Genomic DNA, 17,101 nt, shown 5'->3' with positions numbered 1-17,101 from the left:
AAATAAATTAAGGATACAGAGATCTGGAGATATCTCATTTGATAATGATGAGATTTTGGGTGAAATTAAAACGTATATGCAAGATCTATATATGGGGAATAACGACAGAAACTTAACTGAAGGTGCAGTTCATTGGTTAGAGGGGATACGCCTGCCACATTTGAATGAGACAGATAGCCTGTTCTTGAGTTTTTTGATCAAGGAGGGGGAAGTTCAATATCAATTAAAAAGAATGGCCAGGGGAAAAGCAGCTGGCCCAGATGGGCTCCCGGTAGAAATATACCAAATGGGGTTTGATATATTGGTTCCTATCCTTACGTCTTTATTCAATAAAATACATTTAGCAGGAGAGCCCACTCCCCCATCCTGGTTAGAGGCTACGGTTACGTTAGTTTTGAAGGCAAGTAAGGACCCTACTAATGCTGAGTCTTATAGGCCGATCTCGCTGCTAAATATAGATTATAAAATCTTTGCGGGCGTATTGGCAGGTTGATTGGCCAAAGTAATTAAGTCTGTGGTCCACGAGGATCAGAGGGGGACCCTATTTAAGCTAACTGGGACACCTTGACCGTAGCGCCCCCAACCCCTGTTATTTGGTCAGACCATTTTCTAGTCTCTTTTCGGGTGGCGGTCCTGGACAATGGACCTCAGAATGGGACAGGCACCTCAAATAAATGCAGGAAATGGGCAAAGTTTTCCACTGAGGCATTTAATAAAATAATAACATCAGGAGGCCCTCCCGAGGGTGAAGGAATAGATTCTGCCTGCGAAGCACTAGACCTGCGAATCCAAAAGGCGCTAGACTAAACAGCGCCATGGACTCGAAATGCTCCGGCGAGGAAATCCAAATCTGCCCCCTGGTTCAACACTGAACTGCGAGAACAAAAAGCGAAATGTAAAAGCTTAGAGAGGAAATGGCGGAGGGGTTTCTCTGAGACAGAGAGAGCTGAATATAAGAAGGGCTTAAAGGAATATCACGTACTGATCCGAAAAACTAGGGAAACCTATTTCTGTACTAGAATCAAAGATGCGGACAACTCCATGAAGGAAATGTTCCTAGTATATAGGGAACTATCAGATCTCGCCCCACTAGCAGCCCCTATGAATGGATCTGTTAAAACCTGCAATCAAGTAGCAGAGTTCTTTGCCAGTAAAGTAGACAAAATCTACGCTGGTTTTCCGGAGGCAGCCAGAGTGGGTGATGGGAGGGCAGAAATTACCTTGACTACACAGGATAGTAACTGCCTCTCTGCATTTCTAGTACCTTCACGGGAAATAATATGCCACATAGCAGGTAGCATTAAATCAGGCTCACCGAGTGATCCAGCACCTCCAAAAAGACTCTATGGCAGCATAACCACTCTGGAGCCATATATTAGTCATTTACTTGCTCTCTCCTTCGAATCGGGACAAGTACCTATCTCATGGAAGAAAGCAATAGTCCTTCCTCTGAGGAAAAAACCCAACATTAGTCTAGAAAAACTGGACAATCTGCGACCTATCTCCCTTCTCCCCTACTTTGCCAAAATCGCGGAGAAAGCAGTCAATAAACAACTCTCTGCATTTGCTGAGACCAACGGATTGCTCCACCCCTCACAGTCGGGATTCCGCTCTTTACACTCGACCGAGTCGGCCCTGCTGTCTTCAACGGAAGCCCTACAAAGATATGCAGATGAAGGCCAGGCGGCGGCACTGATTCTCCTCGATCTCAGTGCCGCTTTTGACACTGTAGCTCATCACACACTGCTACAGTGTCTTAAAAAGGGAGGAGTGAGAGGCAAAGCATGGGAATGGTTGGAATCATTCCTAACAGGTCGCAGCTTCCAGGTCGCACAGGGACATTTCAGGTCCAAAGAAATAAAACTCAAACAGGGCGTGCCACAAGGCTCTAGTCTCAGCCCCACCTTATTCAATCTGTATGTGGCCCCAGTAGGAGTGATCACAGACAAATTTGGGGTTGAGATAGTGTCGTACGCTGACGATACGCAACTGATTGTGACCTTGACGCAACCAGAGGAGCAATGTGCCGCCAACTTCGCGATTTGTTTGCAGGAGTTGGCAAAGTGGATGGCGGACAACTGCCTCCGACCTAATGGGAATAAGACGGAGGTACTGTTTGTAGGCAAATCCCCATCAGTGTGGACCTCAGCCTGGTGGCCGGATGAACTGGGTAAATTGCCCACACCCAGCAATCTAGTGAAGAACTTAGGCGTCTGGCTAGATAAAAACTTATCTTTCGACCACCAAACCAAACAAGTGGCAGGCACTTGTTTTGGTATAGTGCGGGTCCTTAGGAAAACACTGGACCTCATGCCCATGTCGCTACGCCAGACCCTGGTCCATACCCTGATAACATCCAGGCTGGACTATGGAAATGTACTGTATCTAGGGGCCAGCGTAAAATGCTTCTTGAGATTACAACGTATACTGAATGCAGCTGCCCGCTTGATCCCACATTTGCCTAGAAGGGCATCAGCACAAAAAGCACTGAGGACCCTTCCCGGCTCCCGATTAGGGAACGGGTGACTTTTAAGGCCCTCTGTATAGGACATCGTATCCTTCATGGGAGAGGCCCCAGGTATCTGCATGGCCTTCTTAAACGGTACGAGCCTACCCGTCAGCTAAGATCATGTGGCACTGGGCAGGTGCAGGTCCCGAAGGCTAAAAGAGCTAGAATGGGTGGAAAATCTTTTAGAGTCATGACTGCTAGGATATGGAACAAGCTGCCAGAAAGGCTGCATCTGGAATCCTCTGAGTCCCTCTTCCGAAGAGACCTTAAAACAGTCCTCTTCCCCAAAGACCAGTGCTTGGCCTAAGACACTCTATGCAATCATGCCATAAACTCTACTGAAGCAACTGTAGCAACTAGCGCGGGGACACACTTGCTAGTGTAACCAAGCGCTTTATAAAATATATATAAATAAATAAATAAATTAAAAAACCACCATAGGCCACAATGGAGAACTTCAATAAAAACGCTAATGGCAAAGACTGTTCAAGAGTCCGGTGGAATCCAAGGGTGGATTCTTGAAGAGAAGAACCTGCAAGCAGAGGGGGCAGAGTCTATGCCACTGTGAGGTGACTAGGAGATATGGAAGAGCCATACCAACCGATGACGGAAGATGCAGGAGTGATGACGTTGACCTTGTCGCTACAGCTGCGAGGACCAGGTGATACTGAGGAAGAACCAAGAGCTGTTCTTGAGCTGTCCCATGTTGGAAGTCAAGAACCAGGGGGTTGGTGTCTGGTGGGAGCACCAATAAGCCTTGGCAGCAGCAACAGACGTGGAAAATGATGTAGGAGCAATGTTGGAGCCAGCAAGGTCCTAGTGCAGGAGAGTCAGGGCACGCCCTGTTCAAGCAGAGGAGCCCACTGAAGCAGGAGAAGACCCTCAGGAGGACCCACAGGTTGAAGGAACAGGAGTCGCAAGAGGACCTTGAGCAGCTCACCAAAGATGAAGGCCCACGGTGCAGAGGATACGGTGAGGTCAAAGATCTTGGCAGGAGAGATGCTGGAGACTGGAGCTTCTTTTAGCTTGAAGTTCTCTGAGTGCAGAGCCGACAAGCCCTGTCGACGACAAGTCAATGTGATGTACAGGGGTTCGGTCCTAGCAGTTCCAATGAGGGATGCTGGCCTCAAAATTGTAGAGAGGAGAGGTAAGGCCTCAAGGGAGTTGCACAACCACCACCTGTGTTTCTGAGCCTTTTGAAGTACGGGGGACATCAGGAGCAGTAGACTGGTCAGCTTTGTTGCGATGCCTGCAGATGTAGGGGCGTGACTCCTTCACTCCAAGGTGATTACTGCAGGTGTCTTTGATGCCCACAGTTATGTTGAAGATCCTTGAAGAAGCACAGACACAGACAATGAAGAAAACTTGCATAACAGTGAGACCAGGAGCAGGAGGAGTCTCCCTTGGAGCAGTCTCATTTCCAGGCGAAGTCCAGACGGTTAAAGAGTGACGTGTTTTTAGACTTGAGTCTTTACCCATGAAGAATCTGAGGACCCACCCACAGGTAAGCCCTTTTATACCCTAAAAAAGAGGTTAGGATGACTCAGAGGTCCCTCATAAAGGAGGGGCTATACAGAGGGGAGGATACTCCCATGTCCTTTGTCCTGTTTTGTGCCAGAGCAGGAGCCTAGGGCTCCCAGAACTGGTTCTAAATAGAGTATGCAAGGAAGGCACCAAATGTGACCTCCAAAGCAGTCTGGAGGTGCCGACAATCTCCCCACCCCAGCCCAATACACTAAGGGGGTCATTATGAAGGCAGACGGACCGCCATCGCCAGCCGTGCGGTGGCGAACCTTCCACCATCAAACATGAATTGACCACCCGCCAGATTAGGATTGCATGTGGATCCACATTGCGACCATGGCGAACGCAAAGACTGTCTGCCACGGAACTGCCACAGGCAATCATACCGATTGCCTGGCGGAGCGGTCTGTATCCATATAATGGTGGCAGTGCCTAGCAGGGACCGTCCACCATATTATAATGCAGGCTTTGATCCACCCTTTCTATTACGGCGATACCGTCACGGAAAGGCTGGCAGAGATTCTTTTCGGGAGCCCATTGCGGGCCCCCATTATGTTGGGGAGGTGTATGTGCACTGGGGGGTCCCGTGGTAACCCCCTACATTTCAGTGCACTAAGTGGCAGGCACCACGTAGTGAACTGAAATGCACTACATGCATTTCAACATTGAGGCTGGTGCTGTCAGCAGCACCGGCCACAATGTTAAAATGTAAGATGTGACCGCCATGGTGGAGGTCGCATCTTAATTTGGTGTGCGGAACCGCCGCATGTATTGCGGACGGTCCCGGTCACCATCACGATGGCGGATGGACTCCAGTCCGTCCGCCATCATAATGATCCCTAAGTCCTGTCTGGGAAGTGGTCACACCTCCCTGTGACAGGAAACCGATTGTTCTACCTTCCCCTGCTCGAGCTCAGCTCAGCAGCATGAGGGCAGAATCATGTCTGGGGGCGGCAGCTGCACTAGGTTACTGATAGACCCTGGAAGGCTGTTACTGGGAATACTGGGGGCTTTGTGGAGGATCCCCCCAGTGCATGGAATCTTACCTTCAACATTGGTAACAGTGTTGGGGTATGATTCCAACATGTTTGATACTAAACATGCCCAGGTACGGTGCAGCCACTACATAGTTAGTCATCGCGTAATGACGCCTGGCCACTATATGTATCAAAATGGCCAACTGCACTTACAAAGCCTAGTAAGTCGACTCCAGTTTGTAGGCGATGCCCTGCTCATGCAGGGGCACCCTCACACTCATAACCCAGCACCCTGCCTTCAGGATTGAAAGGACTGCATTAGGGGTGAAGTATAGGTTGTTATGTGTAGTGAACTGACTGAGTTATAATGAAACTTATATCTGTCGTAAGTGGTGCTAGCACCAGTGTACACAGGCTGCAATGGCAGTCCTGTAGTCACAGTTTGAGTGGTCTCTCATGGGTGTCAATACACATGCTGCAGCCCATAGGAGAACCCTGGTAAAACTATGCACTGGGCAGGGCACCTCGGTACCATATACTAGGGATGTATAGGGGCACACCAGTAGCCAGTTGTGGAGTACTTACAATAGTCAAATATAGGGAGGAAGCACAGTGTCTGGGATCCCAGTCAGACTAGTCAAAAATGCACTGACACCAGCCAAAAAGTGTGGGTAATGTAATAGAAGGATCATACCTTCCTACACTGCCACTCTGCTGGCCTGCTAGGCTCCTGCTTTTCTGTGCTGACATGCTGCCCTCTTGCCTGAGTGAGGAGAACTGAATCTGCATTACTTGATCCCAGAACCCAGAGTGACTCCAAGGCGATAACTGGCTGGACTCCTGATCTGAAGCCTCAGGGACATAACAGGCTTCCAACAACCTTGTATCTGCACCTGGGCTTTGCCATCTGTGACTCTACCCTGCTAAGTGGTGTCATCTCAGTACTGGACCCTTGGAAGTGGGCCTACAGTACATTGCCATTCTGTGGTCCTAGCAGTACTGACACATCACCCTTGCTGCTTGGGCAACCCCAAGCAGAATCGTCGCATCACCGCTGCTGTGTGGATTGGATCTGTCGCTAAGACTCACACCACCATCGCAGCATGCATCACCTTCGGGACCGCTGCTGCACAACGCATCCTCGACGCAGGCCCTCATATCTCTCGTCAACAACAGCCTTACCAAAGACGCCAGATTCCGCATCGCTGCCTCGCAGCTCTTTGAAACTGAAGCATTAAACCGACTGTGCACTGCATTCTTAATGCCGGACCTCGCATTTCGAGCCCTATCAACAGGACCCTTGATGTCGATGCAACAGGACCTCGCACTGCTGTCTCACAACATTTTAGAGCTGATGCATCGCCTCGGCTGTGCGATGCATCTATGATGCTGATCCATGGAACTTTCCACAAATCAGGATTTAAGGTACTCTCTTCAGCGGGCCTAACTGGGTCACTGTACTTGGCCCATGCTCCATCGCAGTCAGTCTGAACTTGTGATTTGTCCCCGTCCGGCGCGACCAGAAATCCACAGTTGGAGCTTTACACCTTTTAGCGCTTTTTTCTCTAAAAACATTAAAACTCAATATCCCCAGTTCTACTAATTGGATTTTTGTTGTTTTGATCTTTTTTATTCAATTAAACTATATTTGTCTCACCAGATGTGGAATTATTTTGTTTGGTGTTTTCAATGTTTTCCTGCTTGAAATGTTGCACAAATATTTTACACATTGCCTCTAAGTTAAGCCTGGCTGCTCTGTACCAAGCTACCAGGGAGTTGAGCACATGTTAATTTGGGGTTTGCTTGTGCCTCACCATGGCTAGGATTTTGGTTGCTGCTTGACCAGGGCTCAAACCCAGCCAGCCAGTAAGCCAATTTCTAACACTCATGCATACTGATGAGGTAGGACAGATTGAGACCCACTACAATTCACAATTACGTTAACTGACCTATTAATACATAGAAACTTTAAAATTCAAATTCAATTTCTTCGGTTCTACCAATTGGATTTTTGTCTTTTTTTCTTGTTTTATTTATTACAGTAAGCTCTACTCTTTTGTAACCTTGTGAGGAATCTTTTGTGTGGTGTTTACACTGTTTTATTGATTTAACTGTTGCACAAATACTTCACACATTCCCTCTAAATTAAGCCTGACTGCTCTGCACCAAGCTACCAAGGAGTTGAGCACTGAATAATTTGGGGTTTGCATGTGCTTCACCCTGGTTAGGATTGGGGTAGCTGCTTGACCAAGGCTCAAACCCAGTCAGCCAGTAACCCGATTTCCAACACTCATGACTATTGATGAAGTAGGACAGATTGGGACCCACTGCAATACGAAATTTTGTGAACTGGCCTATTAGTACATAGGTCGGTTCACAAAATTATTTGCCATTTGCTAAAAGTTAGTGAACAATTTGCATCTACTTTTTGTAAGTGAAATGTCATATATCTGGCACTATAGCCCTCAAGTAGATTTGTGGCAGAGGTATTTAAATATATTGGTTGTAAAAGTTGTCAGCAGAATTTTAATTTGTCAGACATAAATTGCAATGTGGTTGATGTTACTACTATATTGTACCACATACTGTAGTCTTTACTTTTGCCACTGTTATTTCAATAAATAACATTTTCTACAATTAATAGAAATATCACAGACAAGTATCACCACAAACAAAGTCAAATACATAAAATAAAATACTGTTAACATAATACGGCTCAATGTCTACCAGCTACATTACAGAAACGACAATGTTGAGGCCTGGATTATAATTTCATTTTTGATACTTGACTGAAAATCATTCAGATCTTTTCGGCAAATCACTTTAATCTCCCTTTCTCGAATTTGTAATTATGTGCAATGCATAGAAATAAGCTCACCGTAGAGAAATGGCCATACGAAATGAATAAAATGAAAAGACGATTTGTAAAGCGCGGTGGCTACCCTAAGGCGTCCCTGCGCTGCAAGAGGTCAGGGCTGAGACAGAGCCATAGAAAGTTACTCAGGTTTATTAAAGAGCCAGATTTTCAGGAGTTTTCAGAAAGCCAGTAGTTTGGGCTCTGATCTGAGTGTGAGGGGGAGGGCGTTCCAGAGCTTGGCGAGATTGTAAGAGAGTGAGCGGCCTCCGCATCTGGCTTTCTTAAATCGGGGTATTGTGGTGTGGTAGGAGGATCCTGATCGAAGATGTCTGTTAGGATGGTAGGCGGTTATAAGGGGGCGGTTGATGATGGGACCTGTTCCCAAGTAAGACCGATGAGCGATGCACATAACCTTGAATTCAATCCTTGCCTTTACTGGGAGCCAGTGGAGGTCTTTTAGTCGGGCTTTGACTGAGACTCGCCGGGGGATTTGGAGGAGGGTCCTGGCTGCGTAGTTTTGGATTATTTGTAGTTTGTTCAGGGTGGACTGGGGAGCCCCGAGATGTAGGGCGTTCCCACAGTCCAAACAGGATAGGATTAGGCCTTGTACCATAATCCGTCTGGCATGAAAGGGAAGGAAAGGGAGGATTTTGCGCAACAGTCTTAGGATACCAAAACAGGTGGCGGATAGTTTAGCCGCCTGGTGATTAAAATTGAGGGACTTGTCTAGCTATATGCCGAGGCTTTTGATTGATTCTTTGGGTGGAGGGGGAGGACCCAGACATGGGGGCCAGATTGGATCTATGGTCTTGTCAATGGTGTTTCCAAGGAGCACAAGCTCCGTTTTTTTCCCCGCTTAATTTTAGGCAGGAGGATGTCATCCATGTGGTGACTGCTTCCAGACATTTATACAGGCCATGGTGTGAGTTGAGGGGGGATCTAGAGCCACCACTAACTGGGTGTCGTCCGCGTAGGTGACAATTTTTACTCCGAATGGGCGGACGACCTCAGCCAGTGGGCTCATGTTAAACATTAAAAAGGGTGGGGCTTAGGGAGGAGCCCTGTGGCACCCCACAGTTCAGAGGTTTGCTGGGGGAGGTGTGTTCTTTCTCAAATACCTGGAAAGAGCGATCAGAGAAAAAGGACCTGAGCCAGGTGATTGCCATTCCAGAGATACCTATCCCGCTGAGTCGGTAGAGTAAGATGTTGTGGTTTACAGCGTCGAAGGCTGCACTTAGGTCAAGGAGAATGATGGCTGTCGAGCCTCCATTGTCCAAGTTCCTTTTGGCCTCCTCCGTCACTGCAACCAGGGCCGTTTCGGTCCCATGGAGGGGGCGAAAGCCCATCTGGGATGGGTCTAGTCTAGTGTTTGACTCCAGATAGTTTGTCAATACTGCGTTGACATGTTTTTCTAGGAGTTTGTTGAGCCAGGGTAGTAGGGAGATGGGTCGGTAGTTGGAGGGGTTGTTCTGATCTAAGTTTGATTTTTTTAGAAGGGCTTTGACCATGGCTTGCTTCCAAGGGGGTGGAACGGTGCCAGTGTAGAGGGAGGTGTTGAGTAGGTCCAGAATGGTGGGTGAGATATGATGGAAGATTGGGAGAAAGATGCGCGGGGTGCAGGGTATTTTGGTGAGCCCGATTTCACCTGATGCATAATTGCCATTAAGTTGGCGAGGTCAAGAGGAGGAAAGTGCTCAAGTGTAACTGGGGGAGGTGGCACAGGTTCTGGTGAGTAACTGGTCAGAGGGGAGTGGTGAGAGAAAGAGGTGTTGATTGTTTCGATTTTGCAGAGAACGAACTCTGCTAAGTTGTCGCAGTGGGCATTGACATCGCCGTATTCCTTGGGTGCCTCAGGTAGTTGAAGGAGGGATTTCGCAATGCGGTAGATTTCCTTGGGTTTAGAGGCTGCCTTGGCAATTTTTTCCTCAAAATAAGTTGCCTGTGCTAGTTTGATGCAGGCTTTGTAGGTTTTAATTGCCGTTCTGTAGGCCAGTTTTTTTTTGGGTGAGTAGTCCAGGCGCCATTTCCCGTAGATCGGTGGTGTACCATGGGGCAGTTGTGTTGCCACGTTTGGGAATGATGGTTTTGAGGGGGAGCACCAGATCGAGAGAGTTGGTGATCCAGGTGTTATAGTTCTCATTCCCCTCGATGGGGTTGGAGGTATTGGGCGGTTTAGTGGAATTGAGCCTCTCCAGCCATTCTGGTTGGGGGAGTTTTGACCAGTTTCGGGATTTTTGGACTGTTATGGGTTTAGGTGGATGAGGGTAGGGGGCGGTCCATATGAGAGGGACAAGAAAGTGGTCTGTCCAGGGGAGGGGAGAGGGCTTTCCAATTTGTAGGTCCAGGCAGTTGCTGAAAATAGGGTCTAGGAGGTGGCCCTTTTGATGGGTGGGTACGAGCACTCGTTGTGAGAGTTCGAGGGCGGATAGACTAGAGGTTATCTCACTGGCGTTAAGGTTGTTTGGGTCATCGAAGTGGACATTGAGATCTCCTAAGAGAGTGAAGTTTGCAGGGCTGTAAGCAAGATTTGCTATGATGGGTGCGAGGACAAGAGGGAATTGTCCCTGTGGGCCGGGGGGCGGTATATAAGTGTTCACAAAAAGGTATTTGTGGGATTAAGTTTTATCGTATAAGGTAGACTTTCACAGTCTGGGACAGGGGTGTGAGAGCTGCATATTTCGTGACATATTTTGTGGATTATTGCCAGTCCACCCCCCCTTCCTGTTTTGCGGTCGTTGTGCAGTATTTGGTATCCTTGGGGGAGGGTTTGGACGAGGTCAGGTTCTGACTGTTCGTGCAGCCATGTCTCTGTGAGGAATAGGATGTCAGGTTTTAATTCCGCTATTAGTATTGAGATTTCAAGGGTGTGCTTAGGGAGGGACCTGCAGTTAAGGAGGTACATAGAGTATTGACATGTTTGGATTAGTAGTGCGGGTAGAAATTGAAACTCACACTGACTGCAGGTAGCATGTTGCTCTGCTGGGTCCCAAGACGAGTGGCACGAGGGGAGTAGATTCCCCTTCAGTTTGAGTAAGAGACGTGGGCTGTATTTCTTGACGTGGACGGGCGACCGGACAGGGGGAGTGGCCCCTGGCCCCGGCCGGCCGGCCGCGGACGGGCGCAGACGGGCTTGCCTTTGGCGCTCGGCGGCGCGTCTGCTGCGCGCGGTGAAAGTCATCAGGTTAAATGGGGTGTTGCCGGTTAGGTCCGCCCCCTCCTCCCCTCTAGCCCGGAAGTGCTCGTAGCTCCGCTCCTCCCTCCACATCAATCGGGAGAAATCCTGTGGTGGACCGGGGAGGCGCGGGAAGCCGGGTCGTCAAGGGTGCAGGTAGGAGTGCGGGTGAGTTGCTAGTGCTCAGGGTATTTTTGGTCTAAAAAGGCAATAACGCCAAATACAATTTTTAAAAGTTAGTTTCCCAACAATTTTAAAAAGGTGGCAGGGTACCGTTGAGAGCAGTCGCTGCTCTGTCTGTGCGTGCCTCCGCTGTGCGAGTGCGAAGTGACAGGCTTTGTAGGGTGCTGCCGGTGAGGTCCGCCCCTTCTTCCCCTCCAGCCTGGAAGTGCTCGGAGCTCCGCTCCTCCCTCCACATCAATCGGGAGAAATCTCGTGGTGGACCGGGGAGGCGCCGGAAGCAGGGTGTTCAAGGGTGCAGGTAGGAGTGCGGGTGAGTTGCTAGTGCTCAGGGTATTTTTGGTCTAAAAAGGCAATAACCCCAAATACAATTTTTAAAAGTTAGTTTCCCAACAATTTTAAAAAGGTGGCAGGGTACCGTTGAGAGCAGTCACTGCTCTCTCTGTGCGTGCCATATTATACGCCCAGTCACATATTTGTTTCTGTAATCCATTTTAAAATGAAACTATTTAATGCTTTTCAGACATAGACCCATACTGTATCAAATAACTAAGATAAAATAATAATTAGTATGCTTTCTACTAAAGGTCCTCAGTCAGGACAGTGGGCGTACCTTTCGGGAAGTACATGTCTTTATCCAGTACACTTCTTTGCACTTCTTCTATGATCACATTTCTGGAGACAAATAAAACAATCCAATTGAAAACAACTGTTAGCATGAATATGAAATATATTTATTTCCAGCAAAAAATACATAGAACTGCAAAGAATACATTTATTGTCAACATTCATGATTGTTTAGAAAGCAAGATAGCAGGATAAGCTTAGTGTGGTAAGATAGCAGGAGAAGCTTGAGTGGTAAGATGGTGGATGCTTGATAAATGAGCTCCGGGTCGGCCCTCACAATCCTTCGACAACCGGATGCTATCTGGCATTTTTCTCAACAAACTGGATCTGATTACTGCCAAAGTCTACAGTGATTGCTGGTGATTTTGTCAGCTCTTTCTCCCTGGGTTTCTTTGAGGGGATGTGTAGAGCGACCTGAGCCTACACCTCCACAGCCTTCTGCCAGGACTTGAGGAGGTTGAGGAGCGGTGCACTGGTGCGCTACAGTGTCTGCGCAAACAGGAGCCCACTCTCTAACTAGAAGACTAAGGGCCTAATTACGAGTTTGGTGGTCCGAAAGCCACATCTGCATCGTCTAGAACACCGCTTCTCCGGCTATCTCACCCATCGTATTACGAGTTGTGCTGTCTGAAACACCGGCCACAGTGGTCTACCTGGTGGGACCGCGGTCGTCTGCAATGTCAGTTGTGCATCCACCGAAACCGCCATGTCTGCAGTCAACATGCCAAGTGTATTACAACCACACAGTCATACTGGCGGTCTCATAGAGGTGGTCAACATATGGCCGTTGACCATCTTGGTACACACTGAAAACAACAACACATCAGTGGCCGTTGGATGGATGTACAAACTACACACCGGATGTGCTTTGGCAAGTGGACACACCTACAAATCACACAATAAACACAACACATCCATGATAAGCATCATTTGCTGGCAAACTGCAGCCCAAAATACAGGCACCAGTATTTCCTGCATTTTTAGATAAGGCACCCCTTTTTCCATCTTCCCATTTAGCACTCTACGCCACCTGTAATTTGTGTTTTGCACCGTTTTTTACTTCTATCACTCGTTTGTCTTTCATTCAGATACTCACTCACATTTAATTTTTTCACCATGCCAGGGAAAAAGAAGCTTACATGAGTAAGAGTTGACAGTCATGTTGAATGAAATCATTAGAGTAGAGCCAAGCATTTTTGAAGCCCAACTGAATATGGGACAGGATAGTCAACAGAGTGAAGGCTTCTGGTACCAATCTGCACAAACAGGGCAACATTAGGAAGAGGTGGAACGACCTCAGGGTGAGGGTACGTACCAAGTAAAACAGTCACCACCTGGAAGTACAGATGACTGGTGGTGGTCCATTACAACCCTTTCCCCGGAAGGAGAAGGTCTTGGCCATCCTGCATTCTGAGGGCTTGACAGGAATAAAGGGTGGAGTGGACTCTGGTAAGTTATACTTTAATAATTGTCACAATATCACAATGTCCTGTTTGCTCTTAAGTCAGCTTTTGCTATTGTGCTCTCCATAAACTTTCCTAACATGCAATACTCAAAGCATCTAAGATGTTGGTTGTTTGCCTGTGGCAATGTGTATTGTTGCATATACAACCACATGCATCCAGCTCCATGACATGCCACATGCTGCAATGCTGTCTGTCAATGAATTACCATCAAAATATCAATCCAGGATCTATGATATGTATGAATATTTAAAACTATGGTCCATCCCAAATGCATGTTGCCAACAGGTATGGTTCAATAACCATTTGTCAAGTGTTACTAACGTGGGATTGAACTGACTGCAACTACCATGAGGCCTTGTCACTGCAACTCTAACCAAGATGCTAGACTTATTTTGCCCCTTCTCACTTGTCTGCCATTTTACAACTGATCCACATTATTCATGTAGCTTACCATTTGTCAAGTGTTATTAAAGGGACATTGAACTGACTGCTTACCATGAAGCCTTGTGAATGAAACTCTACCCAAGATGATACACTCCTTTTGCCCCTTCTCACTTGTCTGCCATGTTACAACTGATCTACACTAATCATGAATTTTACTCTTTGTCAAGTGTTGGTAAAGTAACATTGAACTGACCACAACTAATGTGAGGTCTTGTGACTGCAACTCTAACCAAGATGCTGGAATACTTTGGCCCCTTCTCACTTGTCTGCCATGTCACTACTGATCTTCACTAGACATGGACTGTGAAATGTACAGACAATGCTCCACTCAGAGAAATGTCTGAATACTTTTCAAGATGGTGTCCGGGACCCATCAACTAAAACCATTGATGGCATGAGTGACACGGGCTCTATAACATTTTTGCTGGGTTTTCCCCTGGGCTATCAGCACACAACAGATTATAATCCATGCCCGTGTGATGGTATTAGTAAACAGAATGATTTGCACTTTCTATTTTTCTGTAAATTTTATTTAAAATACATTAATTGGTTTTTAACTCCGTATTTTAGGAAACATAGACCCCTTTCGTTAGGGGAGTCTTACTCAATGTTACTTTCCCTGGATACAGGTGAATTAATTTACCGCACTAGCAATTTTTTGAGACTCATAACATGTGTACGTAAAACGATGGAAAACCCCTGAAAATAGTCTTATGAGAAATGTATTAGATTTTAACAATTTATGCATTTTATAATGTATGTTTTTATTGTGGTACTTTTATGAATTTTATGAAATTCGAATAAAGGTCTTTTGAACTTGAACTTGAACTTGAGTGACACCTTAACGACAGTGTACCCCATATATATATGTCAGCCATGAAGGAAATTCAGCTGATTAGCAGTGCCAGGTGACCACTTGAATCTGCACTCCTTACATGATGAACAAAGCTACATATACAACCAAGCTGGATGTTGGCCTGAATTGGGCACAACTAGGCCATGGAATGGAAAAAATACACGTTATGACTGCATTGTGTTTGAGCAGAATTTTGGAGATGTCATGTCTATCCCTAAAGCCAAAGTGCCATATATCTGCATATCAAATGAGCTGATAAAATCTGTTACATCTATCGAATGTCAATAAATGTCTACTAACCAACTTCAACTCCACGCAAATAGATGAAAATACTAATCTCCATCTATTTTGTTTCATTCCAGGTCCCCATTTACTTTGACCCAAACAACGTGGATGTAGATACCTTACTTCCAACATTAACAATGTTCTCTCTCTCGCTACAGGTCCACCACTGCACCTGCACAGAGTTTGGAAACTGAACAGAGTTACTCTCCACCCCGGGTGGAAGGCCTCAGTGATGACAACGCTCCTGAAGAGGTGGACGTGAATGACGGTCCTGCCCATCTGCTCAGCCTGTGGGGCTCACTGTGACCACTACAACACCGCCCTCCACAGCTGCAACATCACAGCCAACCACTGCTCCCCCAACCTGTGCACTTAGCACAGTCTGTCCCATCCTGTGCCCCCAGTCCTGGATTCTTAGCCTGATACCACAGCCCCAGTTACAGAAGAATGAGGACCTAGTGGGAGGGTGCAGTCTGTGCCAAGGGCAGAAGGCATTGGAGTTATGTGTAGTGGGAGAGTAACGGAGGGACTGCACAGTGAGCCCACTGAGGCCACAGACAACTAGGCCGTAATCACCCAAGTCCTGGGAATCTACCAGGACTCCCAAAGTATCATGGGTCTGGTATTGACCGAAATCTGGGAAATGCCAGCATCCATGCCAAGGCGGCCAGCATCCGCACCGAGGTGGCCGACATCCACACTGAGGTGGCCTCCCTGGTTGGGGGGCCACTGGACATCAACACCACCACCTGTAGAGCATTCCCACCTGCATTTACCTCTTCCTGTGATCAAGTACATCCACACCATCAACATCTGCAATAGCCACAGGAAGGGAGACTCTGTCAGAGGAGCCCATGCCTGCACGCGCCCTGTCTCAGCAGCTCCAGATCCCCCACTGTAGGAGGGAGGGGACATCCACCCAAAAATCCGGGAGCTTGGGGTGGCAATACACCCAAAAAACCTTGCCCCTAATGTCCTCCTGTGTGTGCAACACATTCACTTTGTCGGTCTATTTCTGCCCACTTCCCATATGTAATGGGAGGAGTATGTTGGACCCCTTAACCATTTGGACTCTACTACAATGGTTTCATCCACCATGAGTGAAGACTACACTTTTTGTTTACACTGTTGAATTTTAAGTTATTTTCTTTATCTTCTCCTTGTTCACTTGATTAAAACCACACGTCACCAAAGCATTATCTACTGTTGTAATTCTCACATATAGCAACGTGAATGTACTACCATGTGAACTTTGCAATGTCAAAACTAGGGGCTTCTGGAAACATGGATACATTGTATGTAAACAATTTTCAACTCAGCATTACTGCCAAGTCACAATAACACATACATACAAGTATTTGGGCTGTGTACATCTTTATTCCATTGTTCAAATCATAGGCTGACTTGATGTCAGACACAGCAAATATGACATTATTCAGTTACTCTGGGACAGTGATCACATAATCACTTGAAGACTTTCACAACATGGAAGGAGGGGATACATCTGACAATATCCCACACAATAGGCAACAATAAACTAGGTCTACATCATCATCTGGAGCCATATTGCCTACTCACAAAATGAATCCTTCATCAAATAAAGAAAAAGACAGACACATCAGTACAACGGTTTTTGACCTCAGGGTAATTTCAATTCAGTGTTGCTTGCATCTGGTGGAATGTCACAAACAAATGTCAGTGATGTGCCAGTGACCTTTGCCTGCAATGAGGAGACATATCAGCAGCTACATCTAGTTCATAGACAATGAGGAATTAGCAATATGGAGGCAGGATAGCATGAATCGGGCACAACACAACATTGTGTTGGATCGCATGATGGCACACATATTGCATTAGGACCAATGCACCACAAGGAACATGTCCATTGGAAGCCAGGTAACTTCTATTCTATCGCTGTGCAACCTGTCTTGTTACCGGCTTTGAACACCAAAACTCTGTGACAGACATTCCCAGGACCAATCTATGTCCACTTCGTACATCTGAACAGCATCATTTACCTGCTAATGTCACAACTCTGAAATGTCCAAATGAAGATGACTGACTGACTGACAGACTGACTGACTGATGGTACTTATAGAGCGCACTTATGCCGAGGCGTCTTGTCACTGAGTAGTGTGAACCGGGAAATGCCCCATGATTACATTTGCAAGAAGAGCCAGGTTTTTATGCTTTTCCTAAAAAGG

The sequence above is a fragment of the Lissotriton vulgaris genome, chromosome 11 (assembly GCF_964263255.1).
Source record: "Lissotriton vulgaris chromosome 11, aLisVul1.2, whole genome shotgun sequence".
Taxonomy (NCBI): domain Eukaryota; kingdom Metazoa; phylum Chordata; class Amphibia; order Caudata; family Salamandridae; genus Lissotriton; species Lissotriton vulgaris.
Note: the sequence above shows the minus strand (reverse complement) of the source record.